This window comes from Physella acuta, unplaced genomic scaffold (assembly GCF_028476545.2).
Source record: "Physella acuta isolate Inbredline_101_S28 unplaced genomic scaffold, ASM2847654v3 ptg000008l, whole genome shotgun sequence".
NCBI classification, from domain to species: domain Eukaryota; kingdom Metazoa; phylum Mollusca; class Gastropoda; family Physidae; genus Physella; species Physella acuta.
Window position 1 is genome coordinate 1 of NW_026731528.1, and position 15,165 is coordinate 15,165.

Below are 15,165 nucleotides of genomic sequence, written 5' to 3' on the forward strand. Positions count from 1 at the left end.
AATTGCTTGCTACTGATGACTTGATGGCTGTTTGGCTTCTTACTGGTGACTTGGCGGTTGTTTGGCTTTCATCTCATGACTTGACGACTATATGACTTTCTACTGTTGACTTGACGACTATTTTGTTTGCTAACAATGACTTTACGGCTTTTTGACTTACTGCTGATGACTTGACGACTAATTTGCCTTCTACTGATGACTTGATGGCTGTTTGGCTTCTTACTGGTGACTTGGCGGTTATTTGGCTTTCTCCTTATGACTTGACGGCTATATGACTTTCTACTGATGACTTGACGACTTTTTGGTTTTCTACTGATGACTTGAGGACGATTTTGCTTTCTTTTGATGACTTGACGACTATTTTGCTTGCTAACGATGACTTGACGACTATTTTGCTTGCTAACGATGACTTTACAGCTATTTGACTTACTGCTGATGACTTGACGACTAATTTGCTTGCTATTGATGACTTGATGGCTGTTTGACTTCTTACTGGTGACTTGGCGGTTATATGGCTTTCTCCTCATGACTTGACGACTATATGACTTTCTACTGATGACTTGACGACTATTTTGCTTTCTATGATGACTTGACGACTATTTTGCTTGCTACTGATGACTTGATGGCTGTTTGGCTTCTTACTGGTGACTTGGCGGTTATTTGGTTTTCCCTCAAGACTTGACAACTATATGACTTTCTACTGATGACTTGACGACTTTTGGTTTTCTACTGATGACTTGATGACTATTTTGCTTTCTTTATGATGACTTGACGACTATTTTGCTTGCTAACGTTGACTTTACGGCTATTTGACTTACTTCTGATGACTTGACGACTAATTTGCTTGCTATTGATGACTTGATGGCTGTTTGTCTTCTTACTGGTGACTTGGCGGTTATTTGGCTTTCTCCTCATGACTTGACGACTATATGACTTTCTACTGATGACTTGACGACTATATGACTTTCTACTGATGACTTGACGACTTTTTGGTTTTCTACTTATGACTTGACGACTATTTTGCTTTCTTTTGATGACTTGACGACTATTTTGCTTACTAACGATGACTTTACGGCTATTTGACTTACTGCTGATGACTTGACGACTAATTTGCTTGCTATTGATGACTTGATGGCTGTTTGGCTTCTTACTGGTGACTTGGCGGTAATTTGGCTTTCTCCTTATGACTTGATGGCTATATGACTTTCTACTGATGACTTGACGAATTTTGGTTTTCTACTGATGACTTGACGACTATTTTGCTTTCTTTTGATGACTTGACGACTATTTTGCTTGCTAACGATGACTTTACGGCTATTTGACTTACTGCTGATGACTTGACGACTAATTTGCTTGCTATTGATGACTTGATGGCTGTTTGGCTTCTTACTGGTGACTTGGCGGTTATTTGGCTTTCTCCTTATGACTTGATGGCTATATGACTTTCTACTGATGACTTGACGACTTTTTGGTTTTCTACTGATGACTTGACGACTATTTTGCTTTCTTTTGATGACTTGACGACTATTTTGCTTGCTAACGATGACTTGACGACTATTTTGCTTGCTAACGATGACTTTACGGCTATTTGACTTACTGCTGATGACCTGACGACTAATTTGCTTGCTACTGATGACTTGACGACTATTTTGCTTGCTAACGATGACTTTACGGCTATTTGACTTACTGCTGATGACTTGACGACTAATTTGCTTGCTATTGATGACTTGATGGCTGTTTGACTTCTTACCGGTGACTTGGCGGTTATATGATTTTTCCTCATGACTTGACGACTATATGACTTTCTACTGATGACTTGACGACTTTTTGATTTTCTACTGATGACTTGACGACTATTTGGCTTTCTTTTTATGACTTGACGACCATTTTGCTTTCTTTTGATGACTTGACGATTATTTTGCTTACTAACGATGACTTTACGGCTATTTGACTTACTGCTGATGACCTGACTACTAATTTGCTTGCTACTGATGACTTGATGGCTGTTTGGCTTCTTACTGGTTACTTGGCGGTTGTTTTGCTTTCTCCTCATGACTTGATGACTATGTGACTTTCTACTGATGACTTGACGTCTATTTTGCTTTCTTTTGATGACTTGACGACTATTTTGCTTTCTTTTGATGACTTGACGACTATTTTAATTTCTTTTGATGACTTGACGACTATTTTAATTTCTTTTGATTGACTTGACGACTATTTTGCTTGCTTCTGATGATTGATGGCTGTTTGGCTTCTTACTGGTGACTTGGCGGTTATTTGGTTTCCCCTCAAGACTTGACGACTATATGACTTTCTACTTATGACTTGACGACTTTTTGGTTTTCTACTGATGACTTGTCGACTATTTTGCTTTCTTTTGATGACTTGACGACTATTTTGCTTGCTAACGATGACTTTACGGCTATTTGACTTACTGCTGATGACTTGACGACTAATTTGCTTGCTACTGATGATTTGATGGCTGTTTGGCTTCTTACTGGTGACTTGGCGGTTGTTTGGCTTTCTCCTCATGACTTGATGACTATATGACTTTCTACTGATGACTTGACGACTCGTTTGCTTGCTAACGATGACTTTACGGCTATTTGACTTACTGCTGATGACTTGACGACTAATTTGCTTGCTATTGATGACTTGATGGCTGTTTGGCTTCTTACTGGTGACTTGGCGGTTATTTGGCTTTCTCCTTATGACTTGATGGCTATATAACTTTCTACTGATGACTTGACGACTTTTTGGTTTTCTACTGATGTCTTGACGACTATTTTGCTTTCTTTTGATGACTTGACGACTATTTTGCTTGCCAACGATGACTTTACGGCTATTTGACTTACTGCTGATGACTTGACGACTAATTTGCTTGCTATTGATGACTTGATGGCTGTTGGACTTCTTACCGGTGACTTGGCGGTTATATGGCTTTCTCCTCATGACTTGACAACTATATGACTTTCTACTGATGACTTGACGACTTTTTGGTTTTCTACTGATGACTTGACGACTATTTTGCTTGCTAACGATGACTTTACGGCTATTTGACTTACTGCTGATGACTTGACGACTAATTTGCTTGCTACTTATGACTTGATGGCTGTTTGGCTTCTTACTGGTGACTTGGCGGTTATTTGGCTTTCTCCTCATGACTTGACGACTATATGAATTTCTACTGATGACTTGACGACTTTTTGGTTTTCTATTGATGACTTGACGACTATTTGGCTTTCTTTTTATGACTTGACGACTATTTTGCTTTCTTATGATGACTTGACGACTATTTTGCTTGCTACTGATGACTTGATGGCTGTTTTGCTTCTTACTGGTGACTTGGCGGTTATTTGGTTTCCTCTTAAGACTTGACGACTATATGACTTTCTACTGATGACTTGACGACTATTTTGCTTTCTTTTGATGACTTGACGACTATTTTGCTTGCTAACGATGACTTTACGGCTATTTGACTTACTGCTGATGACTTGACGACTAATTTGCTTGCTACTGATGACTTGATGGCTGTTTGGCTTCTTACTGGTTACTTGGCGGTTGTTTGGCTTTCTCCTAATGACTTGATGACTATATGACTTTCTACTGATGACTTGACGACTATTTTGCTTTCTTTTTATGACTTGACGACTATTTTGCTTTCTTATAAAGACTTGACGACTATTTTGCTTCCTACTGATGACTTGATGGCTGTTTGGCTTCTTACTGGTGACTTGGCGGTTATTTGGTTTCCCCTCAAGACTTGACGACTATATGACTTTCTACTGATGACTTGATGACTTTTTGGTTTTCTACTGATGACTTGTCGACTATTTTGCTTTCTTTTGATGACTTGACGACTGTTTTGCTTGCTAACGATGACTTTACGGCTATTTGACTTACTGCTGATGACTTGACGACTAATTTGCTTGCTATTGATGACTTGATGGCTGTTTGGCTTCTTACTGGTGACTTGGCGGTAATTTGGCTTTCTCCTTATGACTTGATGGCTATATGACTTTCTACTGATGACTTGACGAATTTTGGTTTTCTACTGATGACTTGACGACTATTTTGCTTTTTTTTGATGACTTGACGACTATTTTGCTTGCTAACGATGACTTTACGGCTATTTGACTTACTGCTGATGACTTGACGACTAATTTGCTTGCTATTGATGACTTGATGGCTGTTTGGCTTCTTACTGGTGACTTGGCGGTTATTTGGCTTTCTCCTTATGACTTGATGGCTATATGACTTTCTACTGATGACTTGACGACTTTTTGGTTTTCTACTGATGACTTGACGACTATTTTGCTTTCTTTTGATGACTTGACGACTATTTTGCTTGCTAACGATGACTTGACGACTATTTTGCTTGCTAACGATGACTTTACGGCTATTTGACTTACTGCTGATGACCTGACGACTAATTTGCTTGCTACTGATGACTTGACGACTATTTTGCTTGCTAACGATGACTTTACGGCTATTTGACTTACTGCTGATGACTTGACGACTAATTTGCTTGCTATTGATGACTTGATGGCTGTTTGACTTCTTACCGGTGACTTGGCGGTTATATGATTTTCTCCTCATGACTTGACGACTATATGACTTTCTACTGATGACTTGACGACTTTTTGATTTTCTACTGATGACTTGACGACTATTTGGCTTTCTTTTTATGACTTGACGACCATTTTGCTTTCTTTTGATGACTTGACGATTATTTTGCTTACTAACGATGACTTTACGGCTATTTGACTTACTGCTGATGACCTGACTACTAATTTGCTTGCTACTGATGACTTGATGGCTGTTTGGCTTCTTACTGGTTACTTGGCGGTTGTTTTGCTTTCTCCTCATGACTTGATGACTATGTGACTTTCTACTGATGACTTGACGTCTATTTTGCTTTCTTTTGATGACTTGACGACTATTTTGCTTTCTTTTGATGACTTGACGACTATTTTAATTTCTTTTGATGACTTGACGACTATTTTAATTTCTTTTGATGACTTGACGACTATTTTGCTTGCTTCTGATGATTGATGGCTGTTTGGCTTCTTACTGGTGACTTGGCGGTTATTTGGTTTCCCCTCAAGACTTGACGACTATATGACTTTCTACTTATGACTTGACGACTTTTTGGTTTTCTACTGATGACTTGTCGACTATTTTGCTTTCTTTTGATGACTTGACGACTATTTTGCTTGCTAACGATGACTTTACGGCTATTTGACTTACTGCTGATGACTTGACGACTAATTTGCTTGCTACTGATGATTTGATGGCTGTTTGGCTTCTTACTGGTGACTTGGCGGTTGTTTGGCTTTCTCCTCATGACTTGATGACTATATGACTTTCTACTGATGACTTGACGACTCGTTTGCTTGCTAACGATGACTTTACGGCTATTTGACTTACTGCTGATGACTTGACGACTAATTTGCTTGCTATTGATGACTTGATGGCTGTTTGGCTTCTTACTGGTGACTTGGCGGTTATTTGGCTTTCTCCTTATGACTTGATGGCTATATAACTTTCTACTGATGACTTGACGACTTTTTGGTTTTCTACTGATGTCTTGACGACTATTTTGCTTTCTTTTGATGACTTGACGACTATTTTGCTTGCCAACGATGACTTTACGGCTATTTGACTTACTGCTGATGACTTGACGACTAATTTGCTTGCTATTGATGACTTGATGGCTGTTGGACTTCTTACCGGTGACTTGGCGGTTATATGGCTTTCTCCTCATGACTTGACAACTATATGACTTTCTACTGATGACTTGACGACTTTTTGGTTTTCTACTGATGACTTGACGACTATTTTGCTTGCTAACGATGACTTTACGGCTATTTGACTTACTGCTGATGACTTGACGACTAATTTGCTTGCTACTTATGACTTGATGGCTGTTTGGCTTCTTACTGGTGACTTGGCGGTTATTTGGCTTTCTCCTCATGACTTGACGACTATATGAATTTCTACTGATGACTTGACGACTTTTTGGTTTTCTATTGATGACTTGACGACTATTTGGCTTTCTTTTTATGACTTGACGACTATTTTGCTTTCTTATGATGACTTGACGACTATTTTGCTTGCTACTGATGACTTGATGGCTGTTTTGCTTCTTACTGGTGACTTGGCGGTTATTTGGTTTCCTCTTAAGACTTGACGACTATATGACTTTCTACTGATGACTTGACGACTATTTTGCTTTCTTTTGATGACTTGACGACTATTTTGCTTGCTAACGATGACTTTACGGCTATTTGACTTACTGCTGATGACTTGACGACTAATTTGCTTGCTACTGATGACTTGATGGCTGTTTGGCTTCTTACTGGTTACTTGGCGGTTGTTTGGCTTTCTCCTAATGACTTGATGACTATATGACTTTCTACTGATGACTTGACGACTATTTTGCTTTCTTTTTATGACTTGACGACTATTTTGCTTTCTTATAAAGACTTGACGACTATTTTGCTTCCTACTGATGACTTGATGGCTGTTTGGCTTCTTACTGGTGACTTGGCGGTTATTTGGTTTCCCCTCAAGACTTGACGACTATATGACTTTCTACTGATGACTTGATGACTTTTTGGTTTTCTACTGATGACTTGTCGACTATTTTGCTTTCTTTTGATGACTTGACGACTGTTTTGCTTGCTAACGATGACTTTACGGCTATTTGACTTACTGCTGATGACTTGACGACTAATTTGCTTGCTATTGATGACTTGATGGCTGTTTGGCTTCTTACTGGTGACTTGGCGGTAATTTGGCTTTCTCCTTATGACTTGATGGCTATATGACTTTCTACTGATGACTTGACGAATTTTGGTTTTCTACTGATGACTTGACGACTATTTTGCTTTTTTTTGATGACTTGACGACTATTTTGCTTGCTAACGATGACTTTACGGCTATTTGACTTACTGCTGATGACTTGACGACTAATTTGCTTGCTATTGATGACTTGATGGCTGTTTGGCTTCTTACTGGTGACTTGGCGGTTATTTGGCTTTCTCCTTATGACTTGATGGCTATATGACTTTCTACTGATGACTTGACGACTTTTTGGTTTTCTACTGATGACTTGACGACTATTTTGCTTTCTTTTGATGACTTGACGACTATTTTGCTTGCTAACGATGACTTGACGACTATTTTGCTTGCTAACGATGACTTTACGGCTATTTGACTTACTGCTGATGACCTGACGACTAATTTGCTTGCTACTGATGACTTGACGACTATTTTGCTTGCTAACGATGACTTTACGGCTATTTGACTTACTGCTGATGACTTGACGACTAATTTGCTTGCTATTGATGACTTGATGGCTGTTTGACTTCTTACCGGTGACTTGGCGGTTATATGATTTTCTCCTCATGACTTGACGACTATATGACTTTCTACTGATGACTTGACGACTTTTTGATTTTCTACTGATGACTTGACGACTATTTGGCTTTCTTTTTATGACTTGACGACCATTTTGCTTTCTTTTGATGACTTGACGATTATTTTGCTTACTAACGATGACTTTACGGCTATTTGACTTACTGCTGATGACCTGACTACTAATTTGCTTGCTACTGATGACTTGATGGCTGTTTGGCTTCTTACTGGTTACTTGGCGGTTGTTTTGCTTTCTCCTCATGACTTGATGACTATGTGACTTTCTACTGATGACTTGACGTCTATTTTGCTTTCTTTTGATGACTTGACGACTATTTTGCTTTCTTTTGATGACTTGACGACTATTTTAATTTCTTTTGATGACTTGACGACTATTTTAATTTCTTTTGATGACTTGACGACTATTTTGCTTGCTTCTGATGATTGATGGCTGTTTGGCTTCTTACTGGTGACTTGGCGGTTATTTGGTTTCCCCTCAAGACTTGACGACTATATGACTTTCTACTGATGACTTGACGACTCGTTTGCTTGCTAACGATGACTTTACGGCTATTTGACTTACTGCTGATGACTTGACGACTAATTTGCTTGCTATTGATGACTTGATGGCTGTTTGGCTTCTTACTGGTGACTTGGCGGTTATTTGGCTTTCTCCTTATGACTTGATGGCTATATAACTTTCTACTGATGACTTGACGACTTTTTGGTTTTCTACTGATGTCTTGACGACTATTTTGCTTTCTTTTGATGACTTGACGACTATTTTGCTTGCCAACGATGACTTTACGGCTATTTGACTTACTGCTGATGACTTGACGACTAATTTGCTTGCTATTGATGACTTGATGGCTGTTGGACTTCTTACCGGTGACTTGGCGGTTATATGGCTTTCTCCTCATGACTTGACAACTATATGACTTTCTACTGATGACTTGACGACTTTTTGGTTTTCTACTGATGACTTGACGACTATTTTGCTTGCTAACGATGACTTTACGGCTATTTGACTTACTGCTGATGACTTGACGACTAATTTGCTTGCTACTGATGACTTGATGGCTGTTTGGCTTCTTACTGGTGACTTGGCGGTTATTTGGCTTTCTCCTCATGACTTGACGACTATATGAATTTCTACTGATGACTTGACGACTTTTTGGTTTTCTATTGATGACTTGACGACTATTTGGCTTTCTTTTTATGACTTGACGACTATTTTGCTTTCTTATGATGACTTGACGACTATTTTGCTTGCTACTGATGACTTGATGGCTGTTTTGCTTCTTACTGGTGACTTGGCGGTTATTTGGTTTCCTCTTAAGACTTGACGACTATATGACTTTCTACTGATGACTTGACGACTATTTTGCTTTCTTTTGATGACTTGACGACTATTTTGCTTGCTAACGATGACTTTACGGCTATTTGACTTACTGCTGATGACTTGACGACTAATTTGCTTGCTACTGATGACTTGATGGCTGTTTGGCTTCTTACTGGTTACTTGGCGGTTGTTTGGCTTTCTCCTAATGACTTGATGACTATATGACTTTCTACTGATGACTTGACGACTATTTTGCTTTCTTTTTATGACTTGACGACTATTTTGCTTTCTTATAAAGACTTGACGACTATTTTGCTTCCTACTGATGACTTGATGGCTGTTTGGCTTCTTACTGGTGACTTGGCGGTTATTTGGTTTCCCCTCAAGACTTGACGACTATATGACTTTCTACTGATGACTTGATGACTTTTTGGTTTTCTACTGATGACTTGTCGACTATTTTGCTTTCTTTTGATGACTTGACAACTGTTTTGCTTGCTAACGATGACTTTACGGCTATTTGACTTACTGCTGATGACTTGACGACTAATTTGCTTGCTATTGATGACTTGATGGCTGTTTGGCTTCTTACTGGTGACTTGGCGGTTATTTGGCTTTCTCCTTATGACTTGATGGCTATATAACTTTCTACTGATGACTTGACGACTAATTTGCTTGCTATTGATTACTTGATGGCTGTTTGACTTCTTACCGGTGACTTGGCGGTTATATGGCTTTCTCCTCATGACTTGACTATATGACTTTCTACTGATGACTTGACGACTTTTTGATTTTCTACTGATCACTTGACGACTATTTGGCTTTCTTTTTATGACTTGACGAATATTTTGCTTTCTTATGATGACTTGACGACTATTTTGCTTGCTACTGATGACTTGATGGTTGTTTGGCTTCTTACTGGTGACTTGGCGGTTATTTGGTTTCCCCTTAAGACTTGACGACTATATGACTTTCGACTGATGACTTGACGACTTTTTGGTTTTCTACTGATGACTTGACGACTATTTTGCTTTCTTTTGATGACTTGACGACTATTTTGCTTGCTAACGATGACTTTACGGCTATTTGACTTACTGCTGATGACTTGACGACTAATTTGCTTGCTACTGATGACTTGATGGCTGTTTGGCTTCTTACTGGTGACTTGGCGGTTGTTTTGCTTTCTCCTCATGACTTGATGACTATATGACTTTCTACTGATGACTTGACGACTATTTTGCTTGCTAACGATGACTTTACGGCTATTTGACTTACTGCTGATGACTTGACGACTAATTTGCTTGCTACTGATGACTTGATGGCTGTTTGGCTTCTTACTGGTGACTTGGCGGTTATTTGGCTTTCTCCTCATGACTTGACGACTATATGACTTTCTACTGATGACTTGACGACTTTTTGATTTTCTATTGATGACTTGACTATTTGGCTTTCTTTTTATGACTTGACGACTATTTTGCTTTCTTATGATGACTTGACGACTATTTTGCTTGCTACTGATGACTTGATGGCTGTTTGGCTTCTTACTGGTGACTTGGCGGTTATTTAGTTTCCCCTCAAGACTTGACGACTATATGACTTTCTACTGATGACTTGACGACTTTTTGGTTTTCTACTGATGACTTGACGACTATTTTGCTTTCTTTTGATGACTTGACGACTATTTTGCTTGCTAACTAAGACTTTACGGCTATTTGACTTACTGCTGATGACTTGACGACTAATTTGCTTGCTACTGATGACTTGATGGCTGTTTGGCTTCTTACTGGTGACTTGGCGGTTGTTTGGCTTTCTCCTCATGACTTGATGACTATATGACTTTCTACTGATGACTTGACGACTATTTTGCTTGCTAACAATGACTTTACAGCTTTTTGACTTACTGCTGATGACTTGACGACTAATTTACCTTCTATTGATGACTTGATGGCTGTTTGGCTTCTTACTGGTGACTTGGCGGTTATTTGGCTTTCTCCTTATGACTTGATGGCTATATGACTTTCTACTGATGACTTGACGAATTTTGGTTTTCTACTGATGACTTGACGACTATTTTGCTTTCTTTTGATGACTTGACGACTATTTTGCTTGCTAACGATGACTTTACGGCTATTTGACTTACTGCTGATGACTTGACGACTAATTTGCTTGCTATTGATGACTTGATGGCTGTTTGGCTTCTTACTGGTGACTTGGCGGTTATTTGGCTTTCTCCTTATGACTTGATGGCTATATGACTTTCTACTGATGACTTGACGACTTTTTGGTTTTCTACTGATGACTTGACGACTATTTTGCTTTCTTTTGATGACTTGACGACTATTTTGCTTGCTAACGATGACTTGACGACTATTTTGCTTGCTAACGATGACTTTACGGCTATTTGACTTACTGCTGATGACCTGACGACTAATTTGCTTGCTACTGATGACTTGACGACTATTTTGCTTGCTAACGATGACTTTACGGCTATTTGACTTACTGCTGATGACTTGACGACTAATTTGCTTGCTATTGATGACTTGATGGCTGTTTGACTTCTTACCGGTGACTTGGCGGTTATATGATTTTCTCCTCATGACTTGACGACTATATGACTTTCTACTGATGACTTGACGACTTTTTGATTTTCTACTGATGACTTGACGACTATTTGGCTTTCTTTTTATGACTTGACGACCATTTTGCTTTCTTTTGATGACTTGACGATTATTTTGCTTACTAACGATGACTTTACGGCTATTTGACTTACTGCTGATGACCTGACTACTAATTTGCTTGCTACTGATGACTTGATGGCTGTTTGGCTTCTTACTGGTTACTTGGCGGTTGTTTTGCTTTCTCCTCATGACTTGATGACTATGTGACTTTCTACTGATGACTTGACGTCTATTTTGCTTTCTTTTGATGACTTGACGACTATTTTGCTTTCTTTTGATGACTTGACGACTATTTTAATTTCTTTTGATGACTTGACGACTATTTTAATTTCTTTTGATGACTTGACGACTATTTTGCTTGCTTCTGATGATTGATGGCTGTTTGGCTTCTTACTGGTGACTTGGCGGTTATTTGGTTTCCCTTCAAGACTTGACGACTATATGACTTTCTACTGATGACTTGACGACTCGTTTGCTTGCTAACGATGACTTTACGGCTATTTGACTTACTGCTGATGACTTGACGACTAATTTGCTTGCTATTGATGACTTGATGGCTGTTTGGCTTCTTACTGGTGACTTGGCGGTTATTTGGCTTTCTCCTTATGACTTGATGGCTATATAACTTTCTACTGATGACTTGACGACTTTTTGGTTTTCTACTGATGTCTTGACGACTATTTTGCTTTCTTTTGATGACTTGACGACTATTTTGCTTGCCAACGATGACTTTACGGCTATTTGACTTACTGCTGATGACTTGACGACTAATTTGCTTGCTATTGATGACTTGATGGCTGTTGGACTTCTTACCGGTGACTTGGCGGTTATATGGCTTTCTCCTCATGACTTGACAACTATATGACTTTCTACTGATGACTTGACGACTTTTTGGTTTTCTACTGATGACTTGACGACTATTTTGCTTGCTAACGATGACTTTACGGCTATTTGACTTACTGCTGATGACTTGACGACTAATTTGCTTGCTACTGATGACTTGATGGCTGTTTGGCTTCTTACTGGTGACTTGGCGGTTATTTGGCTTTCTCCTCATGACTTGACGACTATATGAATTTCTACTGATGACTTGACGACTTTTTGGTTTTCTATTGATGACTTGACGACTATTTGGCTTTCTTTTTATGACTTGACGACTATTTTGCTTTCTTATGATGACTTGACGACTATTTTGCTTGCTACTGATGACTTGATGGCTGTTTTGCTTCTTACTGGTGACTTGGCGGTTATTTGGTTTCCTCTTAAGACTTGACGACTATATGACTTTCTACTGATGACTTGACGACTATTTTGCTTTCTTTTGATGACTTGACGACTATTTTGCTTGCTAACGATGACTTTACGGCTATTTGACTTACTGCTGATGACTTGACGACTAATTTGCTTGCTACTGATGACTTGATGGCTGTTTGGCTTCTTACTGGTTACTTGGCGGTTGTTTGGCTTTCTCCTAATGACTTGATGACTATATGACTTTCTACTGATGACTTGACGACTATTTTGCTTTCTTTTTATGACTTGACGACTATTTTGCTTTCTTATAAAGACTTGACGACTATTTTGCTTCCTACTGATGACTTGATGGCTGTTTGGCTTCTTACTGGTGACTTGGCGGTTATTTGGTTTCCCCTCAAGACTTGACGACTATATGACTTTCTACTGATGACTTGATGACTTTTTGGTTTTCTACTGATGACTTGTCGACTATTTTGCTTTCTTTTGATGACTTGACGACTGTTTTGCTTGCTAACGATGACTTTACGGCTATTTGACTTACTGCTGATGACTTGACGACTAATTTGCTTGCTATTGATGACTTGATGGCTGTTTGGCTTCTTACTGGTGACTTGGCGGTTATTTGGCTTTCTCCTTATGACTTGATGGCTATATAACTTTCTACTGATGACTTGACGACTAATTTGCTTGCTATTGATTACTTGATGGCTGTTTGACTTCTTACCGGTGACTTGGCGGTTATATGGCTTTCTCCTCATGACTTGACTATATGACTTTCTACTGATGACTTGACGACTTTTTGATTTTCTACTGATCACTTGACGACTATTTGGCTTTCTTTTTATGACTTGACGAATATTTTGCTTTCTTATGATGACTTGACGACTATTTTGCTTGCTACTGATGACTTGATGGTTGTTTGGCTTCTTACTGGTGACTTGGCGGTTATTTGGTTTCCCCTTAAGACTTGACGACTATATGACTTTCGACTGATGACTTGACGACTTTTTGGTTTTCTACTGATGACTTGACGACTATTTTGCTTTCTTTTGATGACTTGACGACTATTTTGCTTGCTAACGATGACTTTACGGCTATTTGACTTACTGCTGATGACTTGACGACTAATTTGCTTGCTACTGATGACTTGATGGCTGTTTGGCTTCTTACTGGTGACTTGGCGGTTGTTTTGCTTTCTCCTCATGACTTGATGACTATATGACTTTCTACTGATGACTTGACGACTATTTTGCTTGCTAACGATGACTTTACGGCTATTTGACTTACTGCTGATGACTTGACGACTAATTTGCTTGCTACTGATGACTTGATGGCTGTTTGGCTTCTTACTGGTGACTTGGCGGTTATTTGGCTTTCTCCTCATGACTTGACGACTATATGACTTTCTACTGATGACTTGACGACTTTTTGATTTTCTATTGATGACTTGACTATTTGGCTTTCTTTTTATGACTTGACGACTATTTTGCTTTCTTATGATGACTTGACGACTATTTTGCTTGCTACTGATGACTTGATGGCTGTTTGGCTTCTTACTGGTGACTTGGCGGTTATTTAGTTTCCCCTCAAGACTTGACGACTATATGACTTTCTACTGATGACTTGACGACTTTTTGGTTTTCTACTGATGACTTGACGACTATTTTGCTTTCTTTTGATGACTTGACGACTATTTTGCTTGCTAACTAAGACTTTACGGCTATTTGACTTACTGCTGATGACTTGACGACTAATTTGCTTGCTACTGATGACTTGATGGCTGTTTGGCTTCTTACTGGTGACTTGGCGGTTGTTTGGCTTTCTCCTCATGACTTGATGACTATATGACTTTCTACTGATGACTTGACGACTATTTTGCTTGCTAACAATGACTTTACAGCTTTTTGACTTACTGCTGATGACTTGACGACTAATTTACCTTCTATTGATGACTTGATGGCTGTTTGGCTTCTTACTGGTGACTTGGCGGTTATTTGGCTTTCTCCTTATGACTTGACGGCTATATGACTTTCTACTGATGACTTGACGACTTTTTGGTTTTCTACTCATGACTTGAGGACTATTTTGCTTTCTTTTGATGACTTGACGACTATTTTTCTTGCTAACGATGACTTTACGGCTATTTGACTTTCTACTGATGACTTGAGGACTATTTTGCTTTCTTTTGATGACTTTACGGCTATTTGACTTACTGGTGATGACTTGACGACTAATTTGCTTGCTATTGATGACTTGATTGCTGTTTGACTTCTTACCGGTGTCTTGGCGGTTATATGGCTTTCTCCTCATGACTTGACGACTATATGACTTTCTACTGATGACTTGACGACTATTTTGCTTGCTAACGATGACTTGACGACTTTTTGGTTTTCTACTGATGACTTGACGACTATTTTGCTTTCTTTTGATGATTTGACGACTATTTTTCTTGCTAACGATGACTTT